This window comes from Argopecten irradians, chromosome 12 (genome assembly GCF_041381155.1).
Source record: "Argopecten irradians isolate NY chromosome 12, Ai_NY, whole genome shotgun sequence".
Classification (NCBI taxonomy): Eukaryota; Metazoa; Mollusca; class Bivalvia; order Pectinida; family Pectinidae; genus Argopecten; species Argopecten irradians.
Window position 1 is genome coordinate 17828223 of NC_091145.1, and position 18528 is coordinate 17846750.

Here is an 18528-nt window from a genome sequence, read left to right on the forward strand (position 1 = left end):
TGTATATTTGTATATTTTGATTAATTCTTAAATGCCGTGGGGGATTACCATGTTTTTCTGATTCTAAAGACCACCTCTTGTCAATGTGATATAGTCATTATTAAACGATTTTGTATATATGTCTGTAGAGGAGTAATAAGGAATAGGAAAGTAAGTAAGTAAGATTAATTGGTATAAAATAAATTCTATTCAATGAAAATAATAAAATGAATTTTATGCGGAGGAAAGAAATGCTACTGTACTTCTGCTTAGTTCTTCTCATGCAATAAAACTATTTTATAATACATGTGCATTTTTACGTAGCATATAAATATATCATAATTGTAGTAAGTTTCATTGTTTTGAATATATGTTTTATTCGATGATGTCATGTACAACATTACAAGAAAATATTAAAATGAATATAAGGAGGAATCAATTCAAATTCAAATTCTTTATTTGCATTAAGTTTTTCAACTTATTTGCTTTTTACAAAGAATAATATCAAAATACAATAAGCATGCATACAGGATAAGTGGAGAATGGACAAAGCATTACATTAATGACTTTCTCAAAATAGTTGCATTATAAATATATTTACTAAGTAGATTTAGTTCTTTTATATTTGCAGTACTCAAAAGTTTGGTTAATTTAAATACAGATGGTACTGATAGTACTGTAAACCACTAAAACTTTTTTAATTTTTACTCCCGACTCTTTTTCTGTATGTTTACTTATACTATAGATAAATCAATTAGTGTAAAATTTCTTTTAAAATATATTTCAATCAATAAAGACTTATACAACAATATCAGCGATACTGACTAACATGGATGTGAAGATGAAGAAACGAGTGCTAGTGTACTTATACAAAGGCCTTCTCATCAAGTAATAAAACTTGCTGACAATACATTTGTAATATTTTTACGTAGTCTATAGATAAACTAATTGTAGTAAGCTTCATTAACTTGTATATGACCTAATGTTAATTAAAAACAGGAAACCTGGAGTTTATGATCCAAACAAATATCGCTAGATGATACGTCATATAAAAATGTTTTCTCTCGTCACCAATCATATGTATTATCAAATATATTGTCTCATTTTTTTTGTTGAAAAAATTTTATAAACTATTCTAATTATTATTTTAGTTTTCTTATTTTGCTTATTGTTATAATTACTGGTTTGTTATATTGTTTATTTTCCTGATTACTTTGCTATACAGTGTACCACTCATGTAAACGAAGAAACTGCCAAGAAGCCATTTGTGTCAATTGATCTTTTATATCTTTATATCAGCAAATAGGCTAAAAAGCCTTTGTGCAAAACAAATACAGACATGACAATGGTAAACAGACTTTTCTGGAAAAAGGATTTACACTTTATATATATAAATAAAAAAAGAAATCAGCGAAAGGATGCACATATCAATTATCAAATAATATTGAATTTCCAACTTCATTAGCTCTGTGAACAAAAATAGCTAAATTTTTATCAATGCTAATATTTTCTGAAGTCAAGAGATCTATAAATTTAGTCATATTAGGCCCAAACCAAAATATCTTTTTTAACAGTTTTGATCTAATAATATCTACATAAATAAGACATATATATTCATCTTAAATTTTTGCACAATTAAAACAATATCTCAAATCGACTGGAATTCAGATATTTTCTGATCAAAAACTAATGAATTTCAAAAATTAGAAAAACTTTTAATTAAAAAAAACACCATTTATTATAAAACATTCTTGTATCTCAGACTAAATATCTGTACAGAATATATAGTGTATTGGAATCCTTTTAAAATCGGCAAACTTTCAGGAAAGATATAAAGCAATGCAAAACAATCATCGGCGGTTACTCAAGCAATAACAGCACATACTATATGAACTGGGCGAATGACAACAACTGTTCAAAAAGGGAATATCATTCCTTTACGTGAAAACATATATGTTCAGCTCATGTAGTGTAAAAATATACAAGTTTCGAAAACAACACTTTCGCTTGCCAAAGGTGTTATATACAGTACTCTCCTGTTCTAGAAGAAGATGCCGGATTGTAACTCATGGTAGACCAAGATACTGAAACAAATGCATGGAAATGTTCCTTGTCGCTTTAGTTAGTCGCGTTCAAAAAGAGGAATCCATCTGAATAAACCCACAAACCGGCTGGGAAAGAGAAATCAGCGGATCTATCCACAGTGACATTCACCTAGGAAGAAGAGAAGATACATTTCGAAAGTTTATAAAGTATCTTATTTTGGAGAAAAAAATGTCCGTATACTTCATGCAAATTTTATTCTGTAAAATACTCTGCTTAATCTTGTCAATATCACAAATTCCATGTGCAAAACTGGGCCCAGTTTTAAGAACAGTCTTTAAATTTAAGGAATCCCTTAACGTAACATTCTCCATAGGAAAACATCACAGATTTTAAGGGAGGTCTCTTAAATTAAGATTTTAATTATAAATTAAGAAATTTCAGTTAATGGATTCCTTAATGTTAAGGAATGTTCATGAAACTGGGCCCTGATACTACATTTTTTCAAAATATAGAATAGGTATTTGATTCTGAACTTGATTGGGGCAAAGAACAGCTAGGAAATGTTTTGAACTACATACCGGGTCAATATTTTTGAACTATATACCAGTTCAATGTTTTCGAACCACATACCATTCAATGTTTTTAACTAAATACCAGTTCAATGTTTTTGAACCACATACCAATTCCATGTGGTTGAACCACATACCTTTCAATGTTTTTGAACTACATACCGTTCAATGTTTTTGAACTACATACCAGTTCAACGTGCCATAAAGGCTCAAATCCAGAACCATCATGCCAAATCTTGATCTGGCTCAGATTTCCTAGATCTGGATAAACACCCTGTAACAGGACGGAATACAGATAAAAAAGGTGAACAATACACCGTCTAGAACAATAGAAAGGAATTTTTAGTACACGGGCAAAATATTTTCAGCTTAATTTGAGAAAAAAAAATCCGGAAATTGATGTGAATTTATGTAATGGATAATTTCCGAAAACCTGTCCATTATTAGAGAGAATGGATAGTACCGAGCCCGCAGGGCGAGGTACAATCCATTCTCTCTAATAATGGACAGTTTGAGGAATTTATCCTACTTAAAACCCATCATACCACTACTCACTACCTTGCGTACCCTGTTTGAGAAATGGGACATCCCATTTCAGGAATTGCACAGGTGTTCACTCACCTGTGACAAATAATGGACTAACAATGTTGAGATGCATGCACAGTCATTTAGTTTTACACCTTTGGAGGTACAACAGTGTTTTTGAACATGTCGGATAGTGATATTTTCCTTACTCGGCCATCATTTACATGTAGGGATGTACGCAGCTGTGATTCAGATTGTTTGCCTGTTTGAAGTGACCTATTTATTCGCACAAGGACAGGTGCATTGTCTAACTTTACATCAAATACATACAAGCAAGGTGAGTTTTCGCTACAATTTAAACATAACTGTTTTTCCTAAAAAAAATCTACCATACGCATGTTATAGATATGATAAAAAAAACCCATATCTGATTGCTATGATAGCATTGCACTGGAATACAATGAAACCTGTCTAATCCGACACCACGTGGGTGTTTGGTCAGATTATTCAGGGTGTAGGAAAGTCAGATACTGTTGTATACTATTGTTGCTATTGTTGAATACGGAACAGTTACAGATAGGATAGGGAAAGCAGGTGTCAGATTAGACAGGTTTCGCTCTTAAGTATATTATGTTTAACCATAATCATCAGATTATATGTTATAAGGGTTGTGAGATATCTGATCTAAAAGACTGCATATTATCCCACCTCAGTCAAGAATCTAGAGTTCCTATTCCTCGTCAATTACAAGTTTTAAAAAGATATAACAAATAATAATGCAAGAATCTAATTATGTTTTTTTTTTTATTTTCAGAACAGTAACAGCTAGGAAGGGGAAGTAATAATTTCGATGGAGGAGTGAACTTAAATGTAAAATTTTGGATAGTCAAATAAACATGTTTAGTTTTCCATACAGCAGCGTTTTTTTTCCTTTGTTCAAAATAGACTGTCCATTATTTTGGGGAATAATGGACAGGGGCCCTATAATAATGGACAGTGAGTTACATAATGGACTCCTAGGTGTCCATTATGTAATATAATGGTCATATACAACAAAGGAAACTTTACTAGCTGGGTTTTAACTGAAGACATTTTCTCCCGAGAGTGGCGTAACAATTTAAAAATACACACGTGTTTTGATAATGCAAAATAATGTTCCATGAAATTAGGTGCCATAGAATGTATGTTCAAGACCCGGATGGGGCCACAAGCTATTTGTAAAATTATATTCATTCATCACTTGTGTTTTTGAGATATATAAATACATTGTAATTTCATATTCATATTAAAGATGCTCCACCGCCGACAGAACATAAACGAGACCATCATTTCAACAATAACTTATGTATAATTGTGTTTATACGTGTCTTATTAACACAAAAAGCATACAAAATCATTTATTTTGCTTTTGGTGCATGCACAATAAGTACTTATTTCCATATAGGGCATAGCGCCATGGGACGCAATTATTTTTGTTGTAATATTTTTATCATACAGTGTAAATTGAAATAAGAAATTCAAACTTTTCAATGGTGATAATGGTGTTAAGTAACTTTTGTAACTGAAGAAAAATACTAATGCGTCTGCTTCTGTTTTTGACAGAGTAAAATACCATTCGTCGGCGGTGGAGAATCTTTTACTGACATATTGTATCTAATTACGTAATATAGGGTAGCTTCACCACGGTGGAAGTCCATTTTGTCAGGGAAATTTACTATAAAGTCTCCATATTCCCCAAACACCTTGAAACACACGGCAGCTGCTGTACCAGCGTACGTCACATTTGATGTCACAATGGTGAAGTGATAGCCTACATCCCTTAGTTTACCTGACAAGATATTAACAGAACGCTGGATATGAAATATATAGAATCACTGTCTCAGATGCTAGGGATCGAAAACGGGACCACTGGCTTACTTGTCTTACGCTCAACCGATCGAGAGAATATCTCTAGCTGAGGTATATATATAGCGGCTAGTATTCATCAGGTTTACCGATAAATTTTTAGGAAGAAACATCAACAAATAAAATACATTGAAGGTAAACAATGTGGTAAACAATGCAAAAATGTACAATTATATAAAAAAAATTATAATTACTATTAAATGGTAAAATAATATGGACCTACAGTAGGCCTATTTAAGACGAATATTGCTGTTCTACCTTTTCAACGCATACAAAAACATTATTTCGATCGACACAATTATTTAAATTATATCCCTCCTTCTCCAATGCGATATACGTATTTTATACTTTACTATGTTTAAAAGACAATCGCTTACATACAAAAGAAAAAAAGACAAGGGTGTATCGCGTCTATTTTTGTGGTCGATCATCAATTACTCTGGCCTACAAAGGTATTCCATCACACCGTTGCTATGTAATCAAACGATTATGTTACCTGTGATTTTATTGGCTCCTATGAAAGTCCCGTTTCCAATGACAAGACTCCTTGTAAAAAGGTGACACAGTCCTCCTAGTTCGTCAAATACGATTGAGGCACATTGGGACCCACGTTCCATACAGAGGGCCGCACATCTCATCGTAGTTGTGACATCAGTGGCACATACAGGCATTTTGTCTAAATAATCCTCTACAGTTATATTGGTAACAGTTCGGAAATATCTAGAAACAATGACTCCTTTTCCAGCTCCTATAACAAAACATCATGTACACCTAATAGTGATTTTTAACAGAAAAAATACGGTTCAAACACGAGGCCCAGAGGTTCGGTATCACTCACTTGGTATTGTAATGCCAAGTGATGTTCTGAATAAAGGATAAGTGTTTCTTTTCTGAAATAATTTACAGACTTACCTCTAATATTCCTGGCCAAATTTGGTTTCAATCTAAAGCATACAGATCTTTTATGAAGTCTTAAATAGCAGCAATGTAAAGGATGTTCTTCTATTTCCCCTATTTGGCCCTGGCCAAATTATACCCTTATCCTCTGCCCCCGGGAGTCAAAATTTATACAATCATTATTCCAAATTTATCCAAACTCTGTTCCCCTTCCCCCAAGGATGTTTCTGTCAAAATTTGCTTACATTCCATGCAGAGCTCTATGAAAAGTAGCGATTTAAGTGAAATGTTGACGGACAGTCGACTGACGCCGGACGCCGGACGCCGGACGCTGCGGTATCGCATAATTCTTCGGACCAGGTGAGCTAATAAAACCTAAATTCACTGTTTTTGGTTGGGTGGTTTAGAAACCACAAAACAAGGAATGTTTCCACACAGAGAATCAGTAGATGCTATATAGATTATAGCCAGCTGTTTTCAGAGAACATAGTACTTGCTATATTTCTCACAACACTGACATGGTCATGGGAATTGATCCCTGAAATGATCATCAATGAGGTAATTATGCTAAACATAATGTTTATTTATCTTATTTGGGTTGTTTCTTCTTTTTCCCCCTCATTTTAGTGAATATTCCTCAAATTCTGACACATTGACCATACAGTAACTAAATCAGTGACCAAATCATTTATTAATATTCAGATGGCCATGTGGTTTTGGTTATCATTAACAGATCCATAAGATATAAATACCTGTAAATTTATAAATATCAGGCTGTTTACGTGATCCTAAGGTTTTTTTCTCTCCAGATTACTCAAATCATAAACAATACACTTGGTTTTTTGGGAGTTTGTTGGTGATTATTTTTTTCTTCTTTTTGGTTACTTTTTTTTTTTTTTTTTTTTTATAATTTTATATTTGAGAAATCATGTCATTGTCCATCGTAAGGAGCACAAGGAGTTTTGCCATGTGTACAATTAAAAACTTTGACTCTGCAAAATGCTGCATCAAAATGTTTTAGGAGATATGTACAGTATGAAACAATTGGATTATTACCAAGCTCTGTTCAGCGATTACAAAAAAAAAATAAGTACATGGGAAAACAAATTTGTCGGAAACTTTAAATGTAAGTTAATTTTTCGTAAAATTGATTCCATCTGCGCTTTCAATTGATAAAATGAAAATATATCAATACCAATGCATAATTTGTTGATATAAAGGTTCATGAGAAGTTAAAACTTTTCCTTACAATACGAAGTTGCTATCATAAAATAATTAATTGAAATGATAATTAATTTGATGTACATTTGAATAAATATAATTTTCTTAATGCATTGTATTTAAAAAAAAATCTTGTCAGCATTGGTTAGTTGGTCTATTGATTAATTTAATCATTAGAACAAGATGAGTGATGATTATCCCCCTCCCTTCTAAAGCATTTGTTACCATGGTTGACTGCACACATGTACAATCCCTTTCATGGTGATGTAATAATCCTGTTTGGCCATGAATGGGGGATTCAGCCCCTTTCATGGTCAAGTAATCCTGATTGGTCATGAAAGGGGGTTATTGTGGAGTCAACTGTGGTAGCAAGACATTGATTGGCCACACTTTTCCTCTGTGAGAGGTTGGAAGTATGCAGTAAGAAATTCTGGACCTGAGAATAGGTTACTGACTGCATATATAGCTATACACACCTCCCCTATACACCCCACTCCCCATTGTTCTCCCTCTACCTATTGTGCCCGTGAGTACTTTTCAGTACCTGGGTTCTAGGCCCAGTAAAGGACTTACCTGTAGCTCTATACTTGTGAGTACTTTTCTGTGTTAGTCTGCCATTATCCATTGTAAGAAGTACACGGATTTTTGTTATGGGAAAACATGAGTTGACTGTATGACCCAATTGTTTCATTATGGAGCTCTGTACAACGATTGGAAGTGTAAAATGAGCCGGGGGTAAGCAAATGTGCAAAGAAATTGTCTGAAACTTAATTAGCACCACCCTCACTTCATTGCCACTATCCAAACCCTTGTCTCACCACCTCTGGAATTTTGTTTCACTTTTATGTTGACAGTCTATAAAACTTCATTAATTTCCAACTGTCATTTTTTGATATATTCCTGAAGAATTGATACTTTTCCTTACAATACTTTAAGTTGCCTTTCAGCTACCATATGATATTTTAACCAAATTGTCATTAATTAATGAAGCTTTTTGATGTTCGTTTATAATACAAATTCAGTATTTCATTGCATTGCCTTTTTAAACAAGAGGTCCAGGGGCCTGAACGATTACCCCTTGGGTATTAACAAGAAGTTGATTAAATATTTTAACTTATTTGACCCCTGTGACATTGAATGAAGGTCAAGGTCTACATTTGAACACATTTTAAAGCCCAGTCTACCAGTCTATAAGTGCAGACACCACAGAACCCGTAAACAATGTGACGTCATCGAAATGTGTCACATTGAACATCGTAGATATACACAACCCTTATGCAAAGTAACTGACAAACCATTTCCATATTCAAACTCATCCAAAATATTATAGATGTTGGCTAGAACTGGGACTAGGGAGCGGGGTGGGGAGGATATAATAATTATCGATTGATTGAGTTGATAGGCAAATTTAGCTTTTGCAATACTATTGCTATTTTTAATGGTCATGGAATCCTGATCGGCCATCGGAATTAAGCCCCATTTATGGCAACCTAATCCCAATTGGCTAGCTAATACAGACTACAATTGCAATAATACTGCATTCTGAATTCTACTTAATTCCAGTCTATGAATTGGGCGTCATGTCGTATATCTGGTGCAATGTTCGTTTAGAGTTACTTCCCTTTGCTGTGTCAGTGACAATTCACCATCAAACACACTGACAATTGCGATTAAGAACAATGTCAGTGTTTGTTTTTGATTGAATAGCATGGGGAAAAAGTGACTTTTGATAACGACTGTCAGTCTGTTATCGTATTAAACCTCTGTGAGTACTTCATTTTAGTCCAGTGTACCGTATTTCAGGTCCTCGTAACTGGTATTCTCCAGGGCTTTCAGGGTTACGATGACACTTGAGGGAGGAAAAAACTGATGGGATCTTTACTTATGCAGATTACTATTGCAATAGCATTCCCTGTCGTGACATTCAGGTTGCAAGTGTCAACTTCCCTTTGCTATGGTCAAATCATGCGTTTGGATAGGAGGCAATAGTCCCCACACAACATGTCAGGTATCATTCCCAGAATAGAACAGGTAATTTAGTATTAGTTTTTGATGTACATCAAAAGAGCCTTTGATAACGGTTACACTGTGGTCGACTGTGTCTGCTGTAGACTTGTTAGTCCACTTCAGTTCTCTCTCTGTTAGTCTTCAAATTGCAATAATCTTTTAGCAATATTGGGATAGTTTAATAATGGTCACAATTACAATGTATTTTCATTCTGAATGCCTTTAATTTCACTATGAATTGAACGTACATGTCGTACAACAGGTGCAGTGTCCGTTTAGAGTTAACTTCCCTTTGCTAGTTGTCAGTGACAATGGGACTAAATCACGTTACCACGTGATACCCGATAATGGCGTTGAAAATGACGTTAGCACAGGGGATTTCATCTAAGTGATCGTTCATTCCATCGCTAATGGAAACAAGTGCAGTCAACTTTTCACACAAGGTACTTTGTAACTGGTAAGTCAACATTGGGCTATCGCACTGAAATTAATTTTAGTGTTTGTTTTTGCAGCAATACTGATTTTGTAACAAGATGCAGAATTTATAATAAAACCAATAACTGCCTCTGCCCTGGATTACTAGTCAGACGCTTCGAGCAGCGGAGTGTTGTGTTTTGCTATTGCGATTGCGAGGGGAAAAACTATTGGGATAGTTTAACTAATGCAGATTACTATTGCAATAGCATTCTATTCGGAATTCTATTTAATTCAGACTATGAATTGGACGTTATGTCGTACATCTGGTGCAGTGTCCGTTTAGAGTTACTTCCCTTTGCTAGTGTCAGTGACAATGGGACTAATTCACGTACCACGTGATACCCGATAATGGCGTTGAAATGACGTTAGCACAGGATTTCATCTTTTAACGTCATTCCATCGCTAATGGAAACAATAGTCCCGCACACACCTTGTCAGGTATCACATGGTCCATGAATTGAAAAGTCCCATTCATGATCAAACACACTGACATTGAGAACAATGTCAGTGTTTGTTTTTGATTGAATAGCATGGGAAAAGTGACTTTTGATAACGACAGTTAGTCTGTTATCGTATCAAACCTCTGCGAGTACTTCATTTAAGTCCAGTTCAGTTCGTTTCTGGTTATCCTGACTGGCGTTCAATGTTAGGATTACTATTGCAATACTGTAACTATTGAACAATATTGGGATAGTTTAACTAATGTAGACTACAATTACAATAGTATTGCATTCTGAATTATATTTAATTCAGACTATGAATTGAACGTCATGTCGTACAACTGGTGCAGTGTCCGTTTAGAGTTACTTCCCTTTGCTAGTGTCAGTGACAATGGGACTAATTCACGTACCACGTGATACTCGATAATGACTTTGAAATGACGTTAGTACAGTATATTCTCTTTTGACGTCATTCCATCACCAACAGAAACAATAGTTTCGCACACACATTGTCATGTATCACATGGTACATGAATTGAAAAGTCCCATTCATGATCAAACACACTGACATTGAGAACAATGTCAGTGTTTGTTTTTGATTGAATAGCATGGGGGAGTTACCTTTAATTGATAATCTGTTATCGTATCAAATCTCTGTGAGTACTTCATTTTAGTCCAGTTCAGCAGTTTCTGGTAATCCTGACTGGCGTTCAATGGTAGGATTATTATTGCAATACTATAACTATTGAACAATATTGGGATAGTTTAACTAATATAGACTACAATTACAATAGGATTGCATTCTGAATTATATTTAATTCAGACTATGAATTGGACGTTATGTCGTACAACTGGTGCAGTGTCCGTTTAGAGTTACTTCCCTTTGCTAGTGTCAGTGACAATGGGACTAATTCACGTACCACGTGATATCCGATAATGGGGTTGAAATGACGTTAGCACAGGATTTCATCTTTTAACGTCATTCCATCGCTAATGGAAACAATAGTCCCGCACACACCTTGTCAGGTATCACATGGTCCATGAATTGAAAAGTCCCATTCATGATCAAACACACTGACATTGAGAACAATGTCAGTGTTTGTTTTTGATTGAATAGCATGGGAAAAGTGACTTTTGATAACGACAGTTAGTCTATTATCGTATCAAACCTCTGCGAGTACTTCATTTAAGTCCAGTTCAGTTCGTTTCTGGTTATCCTGACTGGCGTTCCATGTTAGGATTACTATTGCAATACTGTAACTATTGAACAATATTGGGATAGTTTAACTAATGTAGACTACAATTACAATAGGATTGCATTCTGAGTTATATTTAATTCAGTTAATGAATTGAACGTCATGTCGTACAACTGGTGCAGTGTCCGTTTAGAGTTACTTCCCTTTGCTAGTGTCAGTGACAATGGGACTAATTCACGTACCACGTGATACTCGATAATGACTTTGAAATGACGTTAGTACAGTATATTCTCTTTTGACGTCATTCCATCACCAACAGAAACAATAGTTTCGCACACACATTGTCATGTATCACATGGTACATGAATTGAAAAGTCCCATTCATGATCAAACACACTGACATTGAGAACAATGTCAGTGTTTGTTTTTGATTGAATAGCATGGGGGAGTTACCTTTAATTGATAATCTGTTATCGTATCAAATCTCTGTGAGTACTTCATTTTAGTCCAGTTCAGCAGTTTCTGGTAATCCTGACTGGCGTTCAATGAGACACTATTGGGATAGTTTAACTAATGCAGACTACTATTGCAATAGTATTGCATCCTGAATTCTATTAAATTCAGTCTTCATTTCGTATATCTGGAGCAGTTTTGGTTTAGAGGTACTTCCCTTTGCTAGTGTCAGTGACAATGGAACTAATTGACGTAGCACGTGATACCTGTTAACATTTGTGCGGGACTAGTATCTCTAGTGGTAAATGAACGTAACTCTTTGTAATCTTCCCGATGAAATATCGTTAGCGTAAGATATCATCTTTTGGCGTCATTCCATCACCAATAGAAACATAAGTCCCCCACAAACGTTTAAAATCAGGTTTCACGTGGTATGTGAATTAATCCCATTCATTATAAAACACACTGACATTTAGAACAATGTCAGTGTTTGTTTTTGATTGAATAGCATTGGGGGAAAGTGACTTGATAACAACTGTTAGTCTGTTATCATATCAAACCTCTGCGAGTATTTCATTTTAGTCCAGTTTCTACAATTTTAACTAATGCAATACTATTTTTATTGGGGGAAACACTATTGGGATAGTTTGAATATGCAGTCTACAATTGCAATAGTATTGTAATGGTATTTCATTCAGAATAATATTCAATTCCAGTCGAAGAATCGGTCGCCATGTTGGTTTAGAGTTCTTCAACGACCACGTATCTTATAGAAGTGTTTCTATTTTTTTTTGTATTTGACACTATTTGATATATTCTCTAACGAGCTGAAACTTTGTATGCAAGCATACATTGGCAAGATCTTTGACAAGTTCGAAAATCGGACTTATAATAACTTATTACCCTTTGCAATAATAATGGTTATTAGAACTTGTGAACTAAAGTAAATATTTTCTGAGCTTAATGAAACTGTGTATTTAGAAAGATAACGAACGATTTCGAAAATCAGAATAATCGGACAGTAAATTTTGAATTATTGCCCCTTGTATAACCACTATTGAGCCTTGTGAACACTATAACTTTTGTAAATATTCACGATAATGAATACAAGATCACCTTTTTTTGTAATTATCACAAATGCTCTTACATTTAGAAAAAAATAGCAAAATTGACCCCAAGATTTGTTTAATTCTGAATCCAAACAATATAACGATGCTATAGATATATACCATACAACTATGAATGATATCCAATACATAGTTTCAGAGAGGAAGTAATTTATACTTGAAAATAGTAGCTTAATTGACCCTTTTGGCCCTGCGCCTCAGGCCCAGTAGGGATAAGTCCCATATCATTTGTTCAATTTTAAGCCCCCTTCCTACAAGAATGCTACCATTGCATAATAAGTGTTATTTCATGCTTAGTTTCGGAGAAGAAGTTGTTTATAAGGAAATAGCCAAATTCACATTTTGGCCCCGACTCTCAGGCCCCTGGGGATCAGCCCCACCATTTGTATAATTTTGAATCCATTCCCTATAAGGATGCTACCATTGAATTATAAGTGTTATCCCATTCTTAGTTTCAGAGAAGATGTCATTTATATGAAAATAGTCTAATATGACCCCGCCCCTCAGGCCACCCGGATGGGGTCAGCCTCATTATTTCTATGATTTTTAATCCCCACCCTATAAGAATACTACCATTGCATAATGAGTATTATTATACCTCACTTTTATTTAGAATGTTCTGATTGGATTAAACTTGATCACATGACATTGAATAAGTTAGATGTTTCCCCGGAATTGGAAGGCGAGGGAAATAACTCCAGGGAAATAACCCCGAGGGAAATAACCCCAGGGAAATAACCCCCGAGGGAAATAACCCCAGGGAAATAACCCATTGGAAGCTCCGCACGTGACCGGAAGTTGACGTCATCTGCAACGTCAACCAACAATGGCAACGCTGTTGTTTATATTTTTGTAGCCCAAACGAATTTAACAACGTGTGTTGTTGGGAAATATCTTCATGGATTCTTTTAACAGAGATTTTTTTTCTTTTGATTTTGTTCGGTATAATAAAATAATTATGTCCCTATGTGTCGGGATACATCTAGAATTGTCTCCCTGGAAAGAGTTATTTTCTCTCGGGCTTCGCCCTCGACAAAATAACTCTTTCCAGGGAGACAATTCTAGATGTATCCCTCCACAGAGGGCCATAATTGTATATTATCCCATGCTTAGTTTCAAAGAAGTCGTTATATATCACACAGTTAAATCGACACTTTTGGCCCTGCCCCTCAGGTCCCCAGGGGGTCAGTCCTAACATTTTTATAATTTTGAATCTCCACCCTATAAGGATGCTACCATTGCATTATGAGTGCTATCCCATACTTTGTTTCAGAGAAGTCGTTTACATGGAAATAGCCAGATTGACACCTTTTGACCCCGCCCCTCAGGTTTCCGTGGAGTCAGCCCATACTTTGTACAATTTTCAATCCCCATCCTATAAGGCTGCTACCAATGCATTATGAGTGCTATCCCATGCTTAGTTTCAGAGAAGTTGTTTGTATGGAAATAGCCAAGTTGACCCCATTTTGACCCCGCTCCTCAGGCCCCACGTGGAGGGGTCAGCCCCTTTGTTTGTACAATTTTGAATCTACACTCTATAAGGATGTTACTATTGCATTATGAGTGCTATCCCATGATTAGTTTCAGAGAAAAAGTCCTTTAAGCGGAAATAGTCAAAATTTACCCCTTTTGGCCCCGCCCCTCAGGCCCCCGAGGGATGAACCCGACCATTTGTACAATTTTCAGTCAGTACCCCATAAGGATTCTACCAGTCAAATTTTGTTAGATTCCGACCAGCGGTTATGGAGAAGACTCGATTGTCGACGGACGGACGCCGGGCCAGGTGAGCTAAAAATCGCAATATTGGGATTAAATTTTAAATACTCGAGACTCAGAACTTTGTGATATGACTATAAGAGTCCACATAACTTTTATATTTATCTTTTATTTCATGGATGAATTTTTTCGCCTGTAAAAATTACTTGTTATACCAGAGACGTATATACATAGAGATTGGAAGCACCTTCTGTGTCTTTGTTGACGACAGAGTGACCTCCGGTTTTTAGGCATTTTTTATATTCAATTCAATTCAATTCAGTTATTTGCATTTTTACACCCACAAACAAGGATCGATAGCAAATTACAAAGATAACATTACATGAATAACAGAATAATAATAAAACAAGAACAACTTATGCATTCAGCAAGCCCGCTTTCCTCTGTTCAAACGACTTTTTAATGAAGAGGCCCAAATCCTGCAGAAGTTGTGGTTCATTAGATGACAATAACTTTATTAAATTTTCATAGTCTGTGAACATAGAATTAATTTTGTATTTAGATAAAAAAATTTTTCTTTCAGTAGAATTTACTGTACACTTGAGGATGAAGTGAGCTTAACTCACCTCGTATCCGCGTTATTGCGTATCCGAAGTTTTGCCAACAAATTTTCGATATTCAAAATTTTGGAAAGAAAGATAATATTCCTCTTTATAGTTTTGTTTAAGTTTACTTTATAGAAATAGCTTATTACTACAATCTAAAAGTTGCATTTTGTTTGAGAAAATAATGTCAAATCTGCCATGTTTGAATCTTTTTAATGACCGTTTTAATCTGGCTTGTTCCTTCCTACTGAAGTTTCTCCTTTTAATGTCAAATGTGATGTTACTTTCGTTGATAATACTTGATACGTATGAATAACACGAATATGATCCACTTTCATGAATATTTTACTGACCTTCAAAGGTTCTTTTACAAGATTATTAATGTCATCTTGTGATTTTCTAGCCAAATAACACAATGCTTGAGTATTAATGAAACAGTCTAGTGTATACTGTCCTAATTCAGCCCTGGAAGCAACATTTACTGCATATTTTCCAACCCTCAAGGGCCATTTTGCAAAATTTTAAATTTATTTGTTCAAATGGCGTTTTATCTGTTATTGAAAATTCGTCAAATGTTGAATTATTCACACGCGCTCTTTTATTTGCATTTGCAATTTTATTGTAAAAGTCGGCATACCATATTTCAGAATTATATGTTAAGACTGGTGTGACTATGACCAATTTTTTTATCAATATGATATAATATGATTTTTGAAAGCATGAAAATAAACAATTTTATCTGATTTCTCGAAAATCGAAAATCGTACACAAACCATCTGAAAATTACTGACCTTTTGTTACATATCAAAACCATCCTACTAATTATTTAGGAATATATCTAGAAACCCCTAGGCACATACAGAGGTACATGTACATCTACCGATCGTAAAAAATATGTTTCTGGTTATACGGTAGTTTAATATGGATATTGCAACTGTCTCATCATCAAACTTTACACAAACGGTAGGATGAAAGTAACCGGGAAAGAGTACCAGTATTAACCTATTATAGAATATAAACATATCCAATATCTTCGAAGAGAGAACCAATGTATTCCAAAAACGACATATTCACAAAAGGCATCCATATCAATACAAATGGAAATAATTTCTTTGGTGTTTTAACACTGTCAAAGATATGCCATATAATAAGTTAGCTTATACTTTTTATATATTTGACGTAAAGTAAATGCGACAGGAAAGATGAGATACACAACCATTGTCACAGATATTAATTTTGAAAATGAATAGGAATTATTCTTACCTGTTCCAATTGATAGGAGACAGAGAACCTGAAGGAATATCACCTGCTTTGTCTTGGCCATTTTCATAAATAGCAGTTGCTCCAGACGTGCATTCCATTATGTATCAACCCTTACCTGTGGTACAATAGAGACGTTATATAATATCTCCCAAGGAAAAGGATCGATTGCAATTTAGGAATACCAGTTAGGGGTTTGATGTAGCGTAGTTAATATCTATTTTATGTCAACAACTCTAACAGAAAACAAACAAAATTGATTTATACTCATTTTAACGGATGCAATTACTTATAGAGAAAAATGACACCAATTTCATCTAAAGATGACAGTTTGCATACTTTTTAACCTCAAATGTCCTCAGACGACCTACGAATCTATTAGTCATCGTAATAAAACACTAATGAGACATATTTTTGAAATGCTTATTAAAAAGGAAATACATTTTGCAGCTCCAGAAGAGCAACCGTCCTCTATTTCAACCACGACACATGTCAAAATCAGAGCTATGGTAGTCACAGACTACGACAACATGTAAAATATGTAATCGAGGTATTGAATGTCACTTTATTCAAGGCCCAACTTTTTTGAACTCTAACTCTTCGGAACAGAACAGAATAGACGTAAAGCTGGTAACTGTTGGTAAACAAGGATTAGTGGTACTTCAACACCATAGTTGTGGTATTCAGGTCAGTGGTAAACCAAATCGGACTCCTCGTTTTGATACATTTACATACAATATTGATAATAAAAATATGAATTAAAAATTGTCCCTTTTTAATACATTGAGATACAATATCGATTAGAGGTTTATAATGTAAAAAAGGAATATCGGGATCTTTTGATCAATACATTGGGATAAGAGTGATAAGAAAATTACAAATAAAAAAATACAGTTTTGGGTTCCTTTTAGTATAAGTGCAATGGAGTGTGTTTACATGGCCGTTTAATCAAATCCATTGTTTAAATATGCCCCGAATGTAGTTGTACGACAATGATCGTTTTATAATTGTTTAATCGATTATTTGACAATAATAATGTAGCAAAACTGTTTTTTATCCTCACTATTGACATTTATAATACTTTAGACAGAAATAAAATTGCATCCAACCGTAGTTCAATTGATTCAATTCAATTCAAAATATTTTCTTGGCATATTAACAGAATAATTGAATAGATACTTTAGTGCGTATTTGCTATGCCAGTCCATCAAATAAACAAAATGCATTCAATACATGTATTTGTTTGTATGCTTTGATCCAAGTGTGTATTACACAATGAAATTTTACTTTAACATGTAACTGTATTTTATTACGAATCAGTTAGAATGTGCCATGAAAAATTTACTGTGTGCCAATATTGCATATCTATAGTTTATATTAAGATTTAAGTATTTTTTTACGATGTAAATAGAAAATATATTTTTTTTATTTTTATTCCACAGAGGATTTTTGCACGTAAGTGATAAATGATATCAAATTTCATATGCTCATTTTAAAGTATAAAACATGTCTTTCAAAAATGGAGATTTTTTTACTAAAATGGGAAATTACAGTTTGTAAGAATTTAAGGTAAAAAATGAATAAATGAAGATGAACAACTGCTCCACATTAAAGATGCATATATTTCAGATTTGTTGCACATAATTAGTTATGTAGCGACCAGCTGTATTCCGTCTTTGCATATTACAGAGTAAGCTCCCTTGCGGGTAGGTATCGATTGCGATGTCATTATTTTGTGAGCACAATTATCTTCGTTTTTCTCCGAAAATTATGACGTTACGCTCTCAAATACATGACATCACTACCAATACCTACCCACAAGGGCAGAATTTTTTGTATTGTGCAAATATAGAATACCATTCCCAATAAAGTAGCAAAATACCTTCATGAGTAAAATGTCAGGTTGCAAGACTATTACTATTATTTTCTTTTATCCCTTATCGAATAACGTTTTATAATATCATAGTTAAATTGATTTTAACTATACATCAATATATACTTGTTTTTTTTTATTTTCTGACGTAACGGTTCCTTAATTAGAGACCATTTTACAGTGTGCATATATTACCATGACCATACAATTCGAAAACGTATGGATATGTTTT

General features: G+C 34.3%; 1 long non-coding RNA gene across 1 annotated transcript; it reads left to right on the forward strand.

The window, feature by feature from the left end:
- Positions 1-2994: 2994 nt before the first annotated feature.
- LOC138336444 (uncharacterized) lies at positions 2995-4032 on the forward strand. The gene is made up of 2 exons (XR_011210426.1): positions 2995-3456; positions 3934-4032. It is a non-coding gene; the product is annotated as an uncharacterized lncRNA (long non-coding RNA).
- Positions 4033-18528: the final 14496 nt, after the last annotated feature.